Genomic DNA, 16,017 nt, shown 5'->3' on the forward strand with positions numbered 1-16,017 from the left:
CCTCCCGCGATTTTCTTACAATTGAAGTTCTTTCTTAGGGAGTAGCTCCTTCTCTTGTCGTTTGTAGAGTCGGCCCTGAAATTCGCAAGGTATTCTTTTATACGCGCGAATCGGTTCCACTCTTAAGTCGCCCTTCAGGAAGGCTTTTCTATGTTCGAATCAACTATACCAATATGGCTGTGGAATTATCCTTCCTTTGATATGTAGTCAGTCGGCTATCGCCAACCTATTAAGATATCTTCCGTACTTCCATATGCTTACCCTATTTCCACCGTCAACCTTCCTCAAGTTTGTTCCTCTTTTTGTCCTATACTATCACATTCTAGTCCTTTTACAAACTTGTCCCTTAAATTTCTACGCAAATGGTTTCATGCTTTGCCCGTCGGCTCTTCTGGAGGTTTTGCTCAATCATGTTTCTTACCTTTCAAAAAAGAAAAATTCCGACATCTTGATCTCCTTACCTTTCATTTACTCACTCTCTTCCTTTTCCAAATATCGTTGTGTTAGAATCTTCCAATCTTACTTGTAACGGAATCAGTATCAGTTTATTTCATAACATCTATACCATACCCTTCGCTTTGTCTCTTGAATTTCGTTCAGTTAGTGTCTTCTATACCTCGCAACATTGGTTGCTAGGATTCACCTATCGATCGATACAGTCATAAATGAGATGTCGTACGCACACATATATATTTACTACCATTCGTTTATAAAATACTTCCAAACGCTATTCGAACTTACTCTAACTCCAGAGCTGCGTTGTGCTTTCTTCTCTCCACAAAATCTGGTCTGCCTTAGCCTACGCGACCTCTTTAAGGTTTCTAACCACTCTGTATATTCTAATTTCCTTTAGGTTATTCCAATTTCCCATTTGTCTCTCATATCTACATTTGTGGAAATTTTTGTACACTTCCCAGGGGGTCACCCATCCCAAAATTGCTCTGGCCCTAGCACGCTTAACCTCGAAACTTCAATGCATTTCAATACATTAATGCTGGTATAATTGCACCCACTTCCCCGCACGACCTTTTTCACATAATCTAAGGCAAGTCGGGGTCTTAACAATTTCCGAAAATTTCTCGTAGCGGGTCCCACCCCGATCTAGAGAGGGTCTTTTATTTTTCTGACTATGTAATTACCGAGTTAGCCTTTTAAATTCTCCACATTCACTTTTCTTCTGTATGTATAGCTACCTCAGACGGTCCTATCAATTCGGGTTTCTATCCCGATTCTACTAGTAACCAGGGGGGAGAATATATCTATCAATACATATACATTTCGGAAGAAGATAAGTAGTATACCTGCGATTACGTTTGGTGACGCCTCCTGATCCTGCCGGCTGGCCAAAGCATATATGTGGTTCGAAGGACCGCTAGAATCGGGAGCTCCGCCGCGACCTCTACCGCGGCCCGCTAGTGTCGGCATACCCTGCCCCGTAGGGCGCATGGCTACAGAAAGGGAAGATGAACCAGCAACTGATCCGGTGGGCTGGGCTGAACCACCTGGACCACCCCTAAATGGGCACTCCCTCATAACATGGCCCTGACGGCCACGAGAAAAACAGGCACCGGTGACGAGACGACATTCCCCCGGGTGGCGCCTACCGCACCGAGGAAACTGAGGCATAGATAGCCTCATATGACTGAACCTCCTGCTCTGCTGCGAATCCGAGGCCCTAGAGCTTTGACCCGCTCCTGAATATCCTGTATTATCAAATCTCTTACCAGTAGACTGTGGGGGTACACTCCGTGCTCGTTGAGACGAATGTCTGCTATACTGCTGCTGAGGCTGGCCGCCTCGAGACTCCCCAAAATATCCGGCTGATCTAGCCCTCTTGGGTTGTCTCCTATCACGATCTCTATCGGGCTGACGCCCTCTATGTCGATCCTCCATTCCTTGTGCGTATGCCTGCAGCCGTGCAATATCCATACCGGACTGAGATGCCACCGCCATACAACTGTCAATCAGGTAGTCATCCAATCCTATCACATATCGGTGCATCCTGTCAGTCATATCAGCCACGATGGTGGGCGCATATCTGGCTAGGGAGTCAAACTCTAAGTTGTACTCTCGAACACTCTTGCCCCTCTGTCTCAGCTGTAAAAATCTATCAACCCTCGCTCGCCGCATCTCGGGAGGCAGAAAATGGCCGAGAAAGGCGGTTGTAAACTCGTCCCACACCGCTGGGGGAGCATCCTCGCCTCTGGACAGCTCCCAGGACTCATACCAATTAACCGCTACATCACGCAGTCTATATGAAGCCAGCTCGACAAACTCAGTCTCAGAAGCTCTGACTAATCTCAACGCACGCTGCATCTGTCGAATAAAATCCTGGGGATCCTCCTCGGGCTTTGACCCGTAGAACTCTGGGGGACCACAAGTCAAGAAATCACGAACCCTCAAACTGTCACGTCTATCCACATCATCACCCCCTAGCCCGCGTCTGCGAGCTTGCCCTGCTACTAGCCTCGTCAATAACTGTACAGCATCTCTCATCGCCCTGTCCTCTGCTCCTGGTTGAGGAGCTAGTGGCTCGGGCGCTGGAGCCTCTGGAGCTAAAGGTGGAGCCGCCTCCAAATCCACAGCGGCAGCGGCTGCTCCAGGCTCCTCTAATGATGATGGCGTAGCAGAGCCCGGTGACTGGGGCATAATCTCGGGCATAGTCTGAGCACGGGCCCTGGTAACTCTCTGGGCCTGGCTAGTCTCTCCAACTACTGCTGACTTGCCCTTTTGGGCAGCCGTCGCTTTTCTCGGAGGCATCGCTGAAAACATAACATTTCGTTAGAAGGGAACCATCCTAATAACACAGCTCTATCGCACGATCTAAGATCGAAAGAGAGGCAACATCCTAAATGTCCTGTAGCCTCCTGTTTATAGATGTGGTGCACAACACACCGATAAACAAGACTCTACTAGACACAGCCTGTAGACATTCCGAGGACAAATCGCTCTGATACCACTTTTGTCACGACCCAACCCCGTGGGCCGCGACTGGTGCCCGAGCTGGACACCCATACACACCTGCTTACCAATCGAGATATCCCTAACTCGTTCATATCCAACATATATCCATTTATATAGATACTGAGAACAGATGTCATCTTAAGCGGTCACATGTATCATACGTTTCATATAGAAACCGCCAAGGCTGTCGTGGAACATATTATCTAAAACATCTATCTATACATACGTACAAGCCATTAAGGCTGTCATAGCAAATAGGACCGCTTAGACGCAAACAACAAACATAACCGGACAATAACGACCCATGACCCACATATATGTCTACAGGCCTATAACAAAGATAACATAATCATATGACAGGACAGGGCCCCTCCGTACTCCTGAACATATACATACATATAGACAACAGAAGAGTCTGTACCAAAATGTAGGCTCCAGGACAAGGGAGCACTCCAAAGCAACAGAATAGATCGACTAAGCTGCCGGATCACTCACGTGAACGTCTGTACCTGCGGGCATGAAACGAGTCCCCGAAGAAGAGGGGGTCAGTACGGAAAATGTACCGAGTATGTAAGGCATGAAATACAGTACAGGGGATCATAGCCAAAAATAGAAACTTTCCAGAATCAGTATAACTGTGTAAAATCATCAATACGTTTCCTTTCTGTAATGGGTAGTATATTTCCAATCAAGAATCATACACATATACAAATTTATATATATATATATATACATAACATGTCCCGGCCCTTTAGTGAGGGACTCGGTGAATAAGGTCATGTATATTTACATCATATACCATATATACATATAACGTGTCCCGACCCTTTTATGAGGGACTCGGTGGATAGAATCATGTATGTCAACATCATGTATCATGTATACATATAACGTGTCCCGACCCTTTATTAAGGGACTCGGTGGATAGAATCATGCATGTCAGAATCATATACCATATATACATATAACGTGTCCCGGCCCTCTATTGCGGGTCTCGGTGGATAAATTCATCATATGCCATCCTGGCCGCCATCCCCGTATCATCATATAAATATACATATAACGTGTCCCGGCCCGTAAGTGAGAGGTACTCGGTGAACAATGCAGAGGAGTGCGCACGATAACATGTCCTGGCCCGGGCTCAGTGAAATCCAAACGGAGGCTTGCACGAACAGAATAATGCGAAGCCATATGCACATAAATCAAGACTCGACAGACAAGTATACTTACCGACTCCTGAAGGCTCAGAAACAGGTTTCGGGGTCGATCCGACCTAGTATGAGAAAGTTATGGACGTTTGAAGTACAGAACCTTCTACGAGCATTTCAGAAGCCGTTTTTGGAAAATCGAAGCAATTATCATATCAAGTATTTTTCGGATATCGTATAGATCAAATCAAATATAACCTTTGGAATCATATGTACATATCAAAGTATATCAAAGACTCGATGGAATAGTCGAACGTGTTAGCATTTGGAAAATCAAGACTTTAGTCATATCGATTATCTTTCGAATACCATTAGGAAACATATCAAATAGATATTCGGACATCATAAGTACACATCAAAATCATGTGAGGTGGCTTATGGAAATCAATAACGTTAGCCATCCTAGTGGCTCTAAGAGCAGGAATTTCTTTGAAATCATACATAGACGTTTTTTTGCTCGTTACATAAAGATCATGCCAAACAAAGAAAGGTAAGCCTTACATACCTTGCCCGCTTTCTATGCTAATCCGAACTTAAGTCTTTCGCTTCGCAAGATCTACAACAATGTTCATATATACCAAACATTAGCCATAAACACTTAGAGTCCAATTCTAAACCAACACTTAATCTACAGCAATTTCGGCAGCATTTCCCCTGTAAATACTACCATCCCTGAGAATTCAACTCGGCCAAACATACAACAACAAATCCGAGAATTTAACTCGGCCAACTTAGCAACAACAATGCCAACCATTATTCCAACAATATCGACAATCGATTCAAAACACATTCCAACGTTCACAACTTCTTTCTACAAACTTTGACGACTTTCCATTTACATTCAATTCATAATTGCTTACATGTTCAAGTACTAATCCGCAACCATTCAAACAATATTCAAGAATACTTTAAACAATCCGTGCAATATTCACAATAATCCAACCCATAGGCTATGCCACCCGAAACCTTCCCAATGGAACAAGAACCATAACAACACATTTTCTTCCTTCAATTTCATGAACTTCATCAACAATTGACACACTAACAACATTATTTTCCATAATTACAAGAAGGCTATATTCAAATCACATTAGCTTCCACAACCACTCTCCAACACTTACAACTTCAACTAGAATCATCAATTTTTCATTATCAACATAGAATCTACAACAACAATAACTAAAACACTAAATAAAATAATTGAACCATTGTTCCTACACACCACATATATACACGGCCACAATACTACATCCATATTTTCATGAATTTCACCCATTTCTACATACTACAACATACACAAACCTTCCATAACATATAAAAGGAGATTAAATCTTACCTTTTTCCTTCAATTTCCCCCTTGGCTAGGGTTGTGAACTTGCAACAATAAGAGGGATTCTTGCTTCAACAATTATACCACTTTGAAGAGGACCTTCAAATTAGTAGGAATACTAGAAGAAACAAATTTTTGAATCAAGATTGAAGGCTCCAAAATTTTTTTTCTCTTCTTTTTCTCTTGGCCGAATGGCCCTCTCTCTCTCTCTCTCTCTCTCTCTCAAGTTTTTGTTTTTCTTGAATGTTCTTGAAAACTCTAAGGATAAGAATGAAAAATAAGCTCTCTTTTTCATCTTTTATGAATTAGCATTGGGCCACCTTGTGGGCCTTGGCTCACTTCATGTTTGGCCGGCCACTTTGCCATTTTCTTAAGCCCAAATCTCTTTTTTTTTCAAGCCCAATTATTTCATGGCTAATTTTTGTAATTCATGATACTATTTTCTGAATTTCCAATTTTCCCCTTAGCCTTCCTCAATATTTCTGCATCAATAACTTTCATAAACAACTTGTGTGCTAACAAGATCAAAATAGCTTTGCTCTTAACTTCCCGCAATTATCTTGAATTATCCGAATACGAAAAATACGGGATATAACACTTTAATCCAGAAAGCTGGATTTGACAACAATGTAATGTAGTTCTCAAATAAGGTACATCTAATGAGTACATGTCTATTGCAAAAGACTACAATCCTGGCCTCTCCCTTCAATTCACATTGTGTTGGGATTGATGTATGTGGTGCATGGATTTCAAGCCACCCATAACTAAATTTCCCACGACAGCATATTGCAATTCCTCTTAGATTACCATTTGGTCTATTTCAGTCATTCTATACTGCACTGTAGGCTCCCCATGAAAATATACAATGGGTTTAATAGGAATAGCAGGCACTAACAATACGGTTTGTGCATTGTTTTGAGTTAGAGTAGCAGGTTGCAGTAGTTTAGAATTCAAGCGGTGGGGGAGGCTGAGCAACCTCGGGATGAGGCTGCCCAGTTGTTAGAGTCGCCATTAATGGCGTGAAAATGAGCTTTTCCAATGGTGGGTTTTCAGTCGCCTATTCTCCATGAGAGAGAAAAGAGTGTGGGTTTGTAGTCGTGGTTTGGGGTTTGGGGTTTATTTTTTTTATTTTTTGGTCCGTTAGAATAGTGCAAATTTTGCAGGCTTCTCATTCCAACAGTCGCCTTTATTTCTCAAGTTTAGCATCGACTAATGTGGTCTATAATATTCCTGAACTATGAGTTATTATAGATTAATATATTTTATTACTGGTTGATTTATAATTGTCCAAGCATGCTTGGCTTAATTTTGACTGACGGACCACAGATTTTTTTTACAATGATAATAAAAAAAACTTACAATGGTAACAATACACCCTTACTCCCTTACCCCTTCCTTATATAAAACCAACCCAAAATTCAAACTCATCCATTGTCTCTTTTCTTGATCAAACTCTTACATTATCTTTCTGGATAAAACTCCTCAAAATGTCTCAGCTATCCGAAATACCTCAACCGCAAGATCCCGACATTTGTTTAATTGTGCAGTTGGAACTATGAGTTTCTAATTCCTATGGTATGTGTTTTTTATATGTTTCAGTATTAAAGCCTCTAATTGATTGGTGTTTGTTTTAGGAATATGGTGGCTGCAACTATTTCAGGTTTATTGATCGACACCCCGACACAGCAGCAAATCTGACCAAGAAATCTCAAATGAGCCCAGGACCTAGAAAGAGCTCAGGTGGACCTGAGACACCTACATCAAAAGACTTAACCAAATTTGAACTGCAAAATAGGCTCAAAGAACCTTTAGAGAACAAGAAAATACTTCAGTCATTGTTTAGAGAATCTGAAGAAAAGAAGAATCACTTGAAAGATATTTAGGGAGAAACCAAAATTGGGAGGGATGAACTAAAACAGAGGTTGATGGAGGTTGAAGAGAAAGTGAATGGACTAAGGATGCTTTTTTATGGTTTATTAGTGGTGTTTGTTATATGGAAATGTGTAATAGGGTTGTAGTGAGATTGGGTCTTTCATTTTGGGCGTATGAATAATTATGAACAATATGAAGCGGGTTTTATTTCTATGAAAATATATGTTTGTCCTCAACTGTTATAACATCTCTATTGAATTTGTGTAAAAACTTTATTCATAGTCGATAATAGTAAACATTAACTCACAGTCGATGATCAACAATTATTGTAGGAGATAATAAAGTTTCGCATCACCGATGGATAATAAAGTCACCATGACCTGACCTTAACATATTTGAACACATTCAAATTCACAAAGCAACAACACAGTTACATACAATGGTTGCAATGATCCAACCTTGGCATAGATTATATAAAGAAGTGACCACTACTTGTAAAAACAGCCATATTTGAGGACATCCAAAATATTTAAGCACATCCAAATTTGGAATAATTCAAAAATCCAAAATAGTCAAATTACTTGTTTCTTAAAACAGTCAAACTAAGCATTACTACTAATTGTTTGTCCTCATCCGCCACACACATCCAGCAAAAACTTACTTGCTTGCTACACCCAAATAACAAATTAATTGTCCAAAGAACTATTCATCTGGGCAACAATGCTCAACACATCTTTTTCAGGGTCAAACTGAAGATCAGTTTGACTCGTCTCACTAGCCTCTTTCTCATTAACTTTAGCAGGGACATCTTTTTGCTTCACAACTTCAACAGCTGGCACAGTGACATCTGTTGCTTTCTCCACTTGAGCAACTGGCATAGGGACATCTGCTGCCTTCTCAACAGCTGGTCTAGGCACATTAACCTCCTTAACCTCAGCAACTGGTCTAGGTACCTCAACCTCCTTAACCTCAGCAGCTGGTCTAGGGACCTCAGTTGGCTGAACCATAGGTGCTTGCATTGTATTTTTTTAGACATAATTAACAAAATGTATATCGCATACAGCATAATTACAATAAAAAAATTCAGAATGTTCACCTTTCTCTTTGAGAGTCTCCAGTTTCTTCTTCTTCTTCTTCTTAGTCTCCTTCTCGCTCCTTCTTAATCTTTCTTCCTCCACATAGGCGACAAGAACCTTCAAAGAATCCTCCATCTTCTTCACACGCTGCTGTAGTCCCTTTTGCTCCACTTATATTGATGGGCCCCTTGGTTTCGCACAACCCTTAGATGTCCCAATGCTAAAACGTCCCCCATCACCTTTTGGGACTGAATTACCACCAAAATCTTTCGACTGACTATCCTCCACATTAAAAACCTCCTTGAGCTCCTTTCCTAGCCTATTAGGAGCCTTCGAGCCATGATTTTCCGTAATCAACACAGTCACGCCTTCCAATTCGGCCTACAAGGTATCTATGATGGGATCACTAACCTCATCATCATATGGCAAAAGGTTTTTCATGTAATCTTGCTCTATCTCATGCACTGTAGGAATGATGTAAGGGTGCACAACCTACAAATAATCAAAACATTAAAATTTAGTTTGTATTTTTGTAAAAACATTGATAGTAGACTCCAAATTTATACTTCTGAAGCTTTCATTGGAATCCTAAATGGATCATCTTCAGTAAATCGCTCCATTTTTGTGGTGTGTCATCTAAGCATCCTAGGATTAGGCAAAGGAACCACATCTGATTTGCAAGAATTTGTTCCAAGTGCGGGGAAAGCTTCATATATCCAGACCTGCAATGACACAAATAATCACTGAGTGTAAAACTAACTAACACAGTCTATACTCTACTGCACCAGTGGTTTATAATAATTACCATGAATGCCTATGGAAATTCGTAGAGAGAATACGATGCAATCCTCTTATCAGCGTAGGTTTGTTGGTGCCTAAGGATGTCTACCTTGTGCTTTAAGTATTCCAAGGTGCGTTCAAAGGATTCCTTTCCCCAAGGATAGCTCTGGAAGAATTCCAAATCATCAGCCATTTTAATCATATCATGTTTGTCACACCCCAGTCCTGATAGGGCATGATGGCCACCTGACCCTTTACTTAGAGCCGAGCGAACCCGCTGGTTCTCATTATATTCACAATCCCACTAGACTCTTAAATCACGAAATGAAATGCATAATGAAAGCTTTTCAAAAACATTCTTTTCGTCTTTCTCAAATAAAGTAAAATCTGTAATCATATGAAATTTGTAACATAATGCATAATGATACATCGGCTTGCAGAGCCGCTTGCAAGACTGACATGCTATATACGTGACTCTGTCTGCAAAGTCTCTAACATAAATCAATATACCATAACATAGATACTCTGACTCGGCAAAACTCCGGAAGGAAATAGAGCTCGCTAATCCAGCTGGCACATCTTCTAGCAATATCCTCTACTCATCTGTATACACCTGCGTGGCATGAAACGCAGCGTCCACAAGAACGGACGTCAGTACGAATAATTTACTGAGTATGTAAGGCATGAGTAACATCATAATATAGATATGAAAAGTAACAAGGAATAAGAGAGATAACCTGTACATCGGAATGCCTCATAAGGCGGATGTCATGCATGTTTAGCCTTTTTTTAAAAAACATATCTATACATATACATAGTACCATGCCCGGCCATTAAGGCTCGGTGTCATATATATAGTATCATGCCCGGCCATTAAGGCTCGGTGTTATCATTATTAGCCCGCGTCTGGGCCTCCCGCGTCCGGGGCAATATCATAACATGCCCATTGCAGTGGTGTGCACATCTACGTGCCATGCTTGGCCGACTATAGCACGGCGCGGTGTGAGAAAATACATACATACATATATATATATATATATATATATATATATATATATATATATATATATATATATATATATATATATATATATATAAAGCATTCATAAGAGCCCAATCAAAAGCCACAACTATATCGGAGTGACGTAAGGTCGGTAACCTCCGATTATATTATAGATCAATCATCATCATTTATCCCACCTTGAAGGAACAAGGGTCATAAGGTGAGATTACCAACAATGAAGGAAATTAAGTAACTGCAAAGTAAGCTCAATCACCTCATAATAATATAAAGCTCATGTACATGGAAATCTCTATGAATAAAATCATCTCATAATAACATGAAATCCGTATGCCTTGGAGCTTAGATAAATAAATCCCTCCTAATCATCATCATTGTTATCATAAAAAAATTATTCATCTTTTCCATCATAAAAACTTTAAGAGTCATGAATCTCTAACATTCTTGGAAATGAAAATTTTCATGGAATTCATGCATAGTTTGGTAGGAAAAGAATCATGCTTTTAGAAACTCAATAACCTCATAAGGATCACGAAATTCATGGACTTCTAGCATTTGCGGAATCAATGATATTATGGGTACGACACAAAGTTTTATAATGAAACGATCATGCCTTTAGAAAGAAGGGGACTAGCCTTAACATACCTGGAAGATAGTTTCTCGACTTCCAACTTACTTCTTGTCTTGCAATTCACTTAAGATCATTCGTAGCCTCGTAATCTACATATACAATCATTCATACTATTGTTAGGATCATCATCATACGCTCGTCTTAAGCCCTTAATTAAAATCCTTTTAAATTCTGTCGAAATTCGGGCAGCATCTCCCCTGTTTATATGCCTAGCCCGAAATTCCAATTCAGCAACCAACAACATCCACAACAATATCCTCAAAATTCTACAAGGTAATTATATGTATTTTCATCCAAAATTATCTTCAAACCTCAATCCATAAGCCAACACATCAACACAACAAACTATAACTTTTATTCGTGTAATTATTCCTTAATCAATGTTGACAAAGAAAGAAATTCAATGATTCATACCTTGTATTTACTAAGGTAGCAAGATCTTCCATATCTACTTGTTCCCAAGCTAACTCCACACAAATTGAAATTATAATCGCACCTACACGTTGTCCGGACTTCGATTAGTATTCTGTAGCTTGAATTTTGCTCAAGATCCTCACTTCTATGTGAGATTTAAGAGCCCTTTTTGTTGCTGAAGTTTCTGGAAATTTTTGGACATTTTTGATGATGAAAAATGGGGTTTTAACCCCTTTTATAGTAGCTAAGGTCGGATGCACTGTAGCGGTACTGTAGCGGTATTGTAGCGGTATTGTAGCAGTACTGTAGCGGTACTGTAGCAGCCCTGTTTTTCTGCTTTGTCAGCTCAGTTTGTAACGTCTATAATTCTCTACTCTGATGTCCTATCGATGATCGGTTTGTTGCATTAGAAACTAGACTCGAGAATTTCATTTTAGGGTTTTGAAACACCTTAAAACTCCTAATATACATGGAGATATACCCCTTCAAAGCTGACTAAAAATCTGCCCAACATTTCTCAAAATTTTGTCAAATTTATTTTCTTCAATTTGCTTGATCTCGAAATCTTCCAGAATTCTCCATACATGATATTTATCATTTATTATACTTGATAATGACCATGTTCTTGTGTTTCAAAATAGTCTTTCTCGATTACGACTTACGAGATCATAATCATCCTTTACTTAAACAATATACCTAATAATGCCTCGTTCCTCATACTCCAAAGTTGTTTTACCTAGCCATAACTCGACATACTTACATTCAAATTTAACTAGTGCTTCTCCGAGGCACGGGGTGTAACACTGAAAGTCTGGGGTGTAACATTCTCCCCCCTTCAAAAATATTTGTCCTCGAATGTTGAGGTAGAGCTCGCTCTGAGGTAGATGTCAATGTTCTTACCTGTATTTGTCAGTATTTACTTTATCTTTACTTACTTGTAGTATTACTTGCTCATTTAAAACTGAACTTATCTGAATTGCGCAGTTTATCCTTCTTCTTTTGTAGCCAAAATTTATGCCCGTACTCAAGGTCATCCCTTTCCTTATTATTTGTCTATCTACTAACTTTTTATGTTTTATCGTTCTCATTGTCTCTTCAGCCTTCATTGTTTACATTCTTATATGCCCTATCATCCAGTACTTACCACATACTTTTATCCAAATTTTTTATCCCATCTTCTTTTTATTCAGAAATCCTCGTTCTCTTCAATCTCCATGTATCTTTCTTACCCAAGCCTTTGTCTTCTTAGGGTTGACTTATTCTTATTCTTACTTCCTTAAAGATAACCTCAAGACTAGTCACATTTAGCATCCTTTGCTTTCTATAGAAGTCGAATTAATCTTTGCGGTACTTTATCTTTCAACTAGTTTAACACCGAAATGTCTCGCTTAATTTCTCTTTCCTTCAATTGGACTTCTGGCACTTGGCTAACTAACGGCAATTCTTGTACTTATATCAAAACATCTCAAACCTCTTCTTTAATGATTCCTTTCCTTCAATTTACTCTTAAAGTTTCTGATCCTTAGTTCGGCTAATAACTTAGGGGTGAATTCAGAAGTTTGTCGAAAATAACCAAGATTCTTAGTCATGCAGCGAATTCGAATGTTTTCATTCTTTCCTTTGTCTGTAACCTTCATTCATCCATTTTTCCAATAAGAGTCATCATGTTACTTGTTCCACGAGGTTTCATTGTCACCCGATTGATCTAATTAAATGCAATATCCTTTGATCACTTCCTTTGGGTTTCTCCTTCTACTTTTAACCTTTGCCCGATTATCACTTAATAAGTCTTTCTCATAGTTTGACGCAATTATCTGTCATTTCGATTTACCAATCAAGCGGATCTCATAATTTCTTAAATGTCCATCTCCTTTTTAATGCTTTTGTCGAACTCCTTAATTCCTTACAATGTCATCATAGTTCCACCTATGGTAGCGCCCAGATGGCTTGCAATAGCATTTCCTTGCTAATGGCTTATTATTCTCATTAATTACTTTACTTCAGATTACTCATCCAATGCGTCAAAATACCATAGCCAAGGGATCTATATTCAAAGGGGACTTCATTCGACCCATATAACAATCCTCAGCACCATCCCTTATACTTGTATGCAGCATTTTCTTATCACCGTCGTTATCCCTCATCATAAGATTATTCTTACAAGTTTCAACATACTAATGCTCATATCCCAAGCTAATCTACTATTCAAAATATCTTCAATTCTATGTTTGAATCTTTCCTCCAATTTCTTCTCCACTAATCTTAACATCAATACAAGATAACTCGTTAGCATGATACTAAAATAAAATCTTACTTAATTACAACTTCCTTTCAATACGATTGTGCTTCCCTCTTTAAGTCCTTGGCTCTCCTATAGCAGCGGCTAATTGGGACTTAACTAGCTTCCATTCCTCTTCAAATATTTATTGTCTCCTCCACACTATTTTACTAGCCATTTTATTAGGACGATTATTTATATGGTCCTATGACATATACTCTCACGATTTGATATAAATGGTGACTTATAATTTCCCGACACAGGAGATATTTTCAAATCTCGGGTAGTACTGCTGTCGTGCTATCCATAGGCATGCTGTCTTTCTTTCTTGACGATCATTGAGATTCCTATAAATATCCCTCTTTTAAAACTCTCATCTCTTCCAACGCTGTGATTTTTATTTAGTAATCCGTCTGTCCCTGATACATATCCTTGATCACTTGTAGGCCTTCTCGCTTTCTCTGTTACCTTTTTGGGGTACGTCTGCTGCATATTTACTTGTAACAAAATATTTCTCTGGTACGAGCGATTCGAATCATAGCCTGGGACACCACGTATTGCATTGACAAAACTTATTTCCTTTGATTTGCTAAACCTTCGTTATCTTGTTATGCCTCCTTTCCCCTGTCTGTCTCATAATATACTTGCATTTAGTCCATTTCCACTTTTCTTTAGCACATCCTTGCTATATTAGTTCCTCTCGAATTTCGACTCCTTCAACTCCTCTAGTCTATATAATGCCAGAGTTACTATCATCGCATGGTTTGACTTATTTCTCTTATGCTAATTGAATTCTTGTATCAAGTCAAATGCCCACACATATTGGACACAACTCAAACCACTTCCTTCCTTCATGCCTAATAGTCCCCTAGGTTAATGAATCAATGGTGACATTAGAATTCTTTAGGCTCCTCATATAATGCCTGACTATACCATGCTCCTTCAGCCGTAAAATAGTGCATTACATTTATTCATACGTATATACCATTATTGGTCTGGATCGAAAAAACTGTGCAGGATTCCGCTTTCCTTCCGCGATGCGGAAGGAAAGCACAATGTCCTGAGACCTTCCGCTTTCCTTCCGCGATGCGGACGAAAAGCGGAAAGTTCTGAGGCCTTCTGCGCAGGACTCCGCTTTCCTTCCTCGATGCAGAAGGAAAGCGCAATGTTCTGAGGCTGATTTTTGAATGAGAAGTCAATGATCTAGCCTTTGCCTTTTGGAGTGACATGAGTTCGATAGTCTCCGAATAGCTTACGAAATTCGTATCGAGTCCAAAGGAGTAATCGATGATGAGTAAAATAATATTTCCAAGAATCAATCAAATAACAAGACATTAAGATTTGATATACAAAGCATGGGAATGGAGTGGATTTATTACGGAACGCTCATGTTCATGTTCTAGTTGGGTTCGTGCCAAAGAAAGAAGGAAATGAACACCTTACATACCTTATCCGTCAAGGCACCACTTAAAGAGTTCCTTACATCGAAGCTTTCCCTTCACCCGAGCCTATATATATCGAGAAATATATCATTAATCATACTTTCATCGCATTTCCATCAACTTATAGGTACTCATAGACATCCTTTCCCCAGTACCCTTGATATTCCTCTTACTATTGGTTCTCGATTCCGAGTTGGGTTTATATCATACCTAGTAAAAGTCGATACTTTCTCTCATATTCTCTCGATTCGTCCTTTTCTTAATTCAGCTCATAGTGTCCCATGGTTTCTCTTAACTAATTGTTTGTATCAAGGTCATGCATCATAATCCTTCTAATTTCCCTCCGATTCTTGTTCTCATCATGCAATTTTAGTAAAATGCGCCCTTTTCTTTCTTCCTTCGTTCATTTCTTATTTCCCTTTACGATAGCATAGCTTGCTCGTATGTATGTTTATTTCTCGTATATTTGTCTTGTTTCCTTTATAATCGTATCTCTATCCCAAGTCCACTGTCGTATGCCATCACTGTCTACCCTTGGCCAACCTTATTAATTTATTAAAATTCCTCTCATAGTCGCCAATCACATAACTTCCTTTAATCAATTCATAACCGCACTTTCTCGTACTTCTGTCCTGAAGGTCCTCCAAGATTTCCGTTGCTCTTAAAGTGCTCTTTCCCCATTTGCCACTTAATAGCATCTACTTAGAAGTTTGCAGAACATTCCACTATGAGTACAAACCGATCTTGATCTCGTATATATATATATACTTCTAGGGTGAAACTTTCCCGTACTCGTTAACATCCTTCCCATATCAATATCTCTTTGTTATCACTTACTAACCAACCTAATCTATAGATCGTAATACTATATTTGAGTTCCGGATGTCAACTTTATTTATGTTTCCAATAGGTCCCAATCCGTCGAAATCTCGGATGCAACTCATCCCAGTTTCTTAACTACTAATCATTTTTCCCTCCAGGATTCCTCTCTTAAATTAAAT

Source organism: Lycium barbarum, chromosome 2 (genome assembly GCF_019175385.1).
Source record: "Lycium barbarum isolate Lr01 chromosome 2, ASM1917538v2, whole genome shotgun sequence".
Lineage (NCBI taxonomy): Eukaryota > Viridiplantae > Streptophyta > Magnoliopsida > Solanales > Solanaceae > Lycium > Lycium barbarum.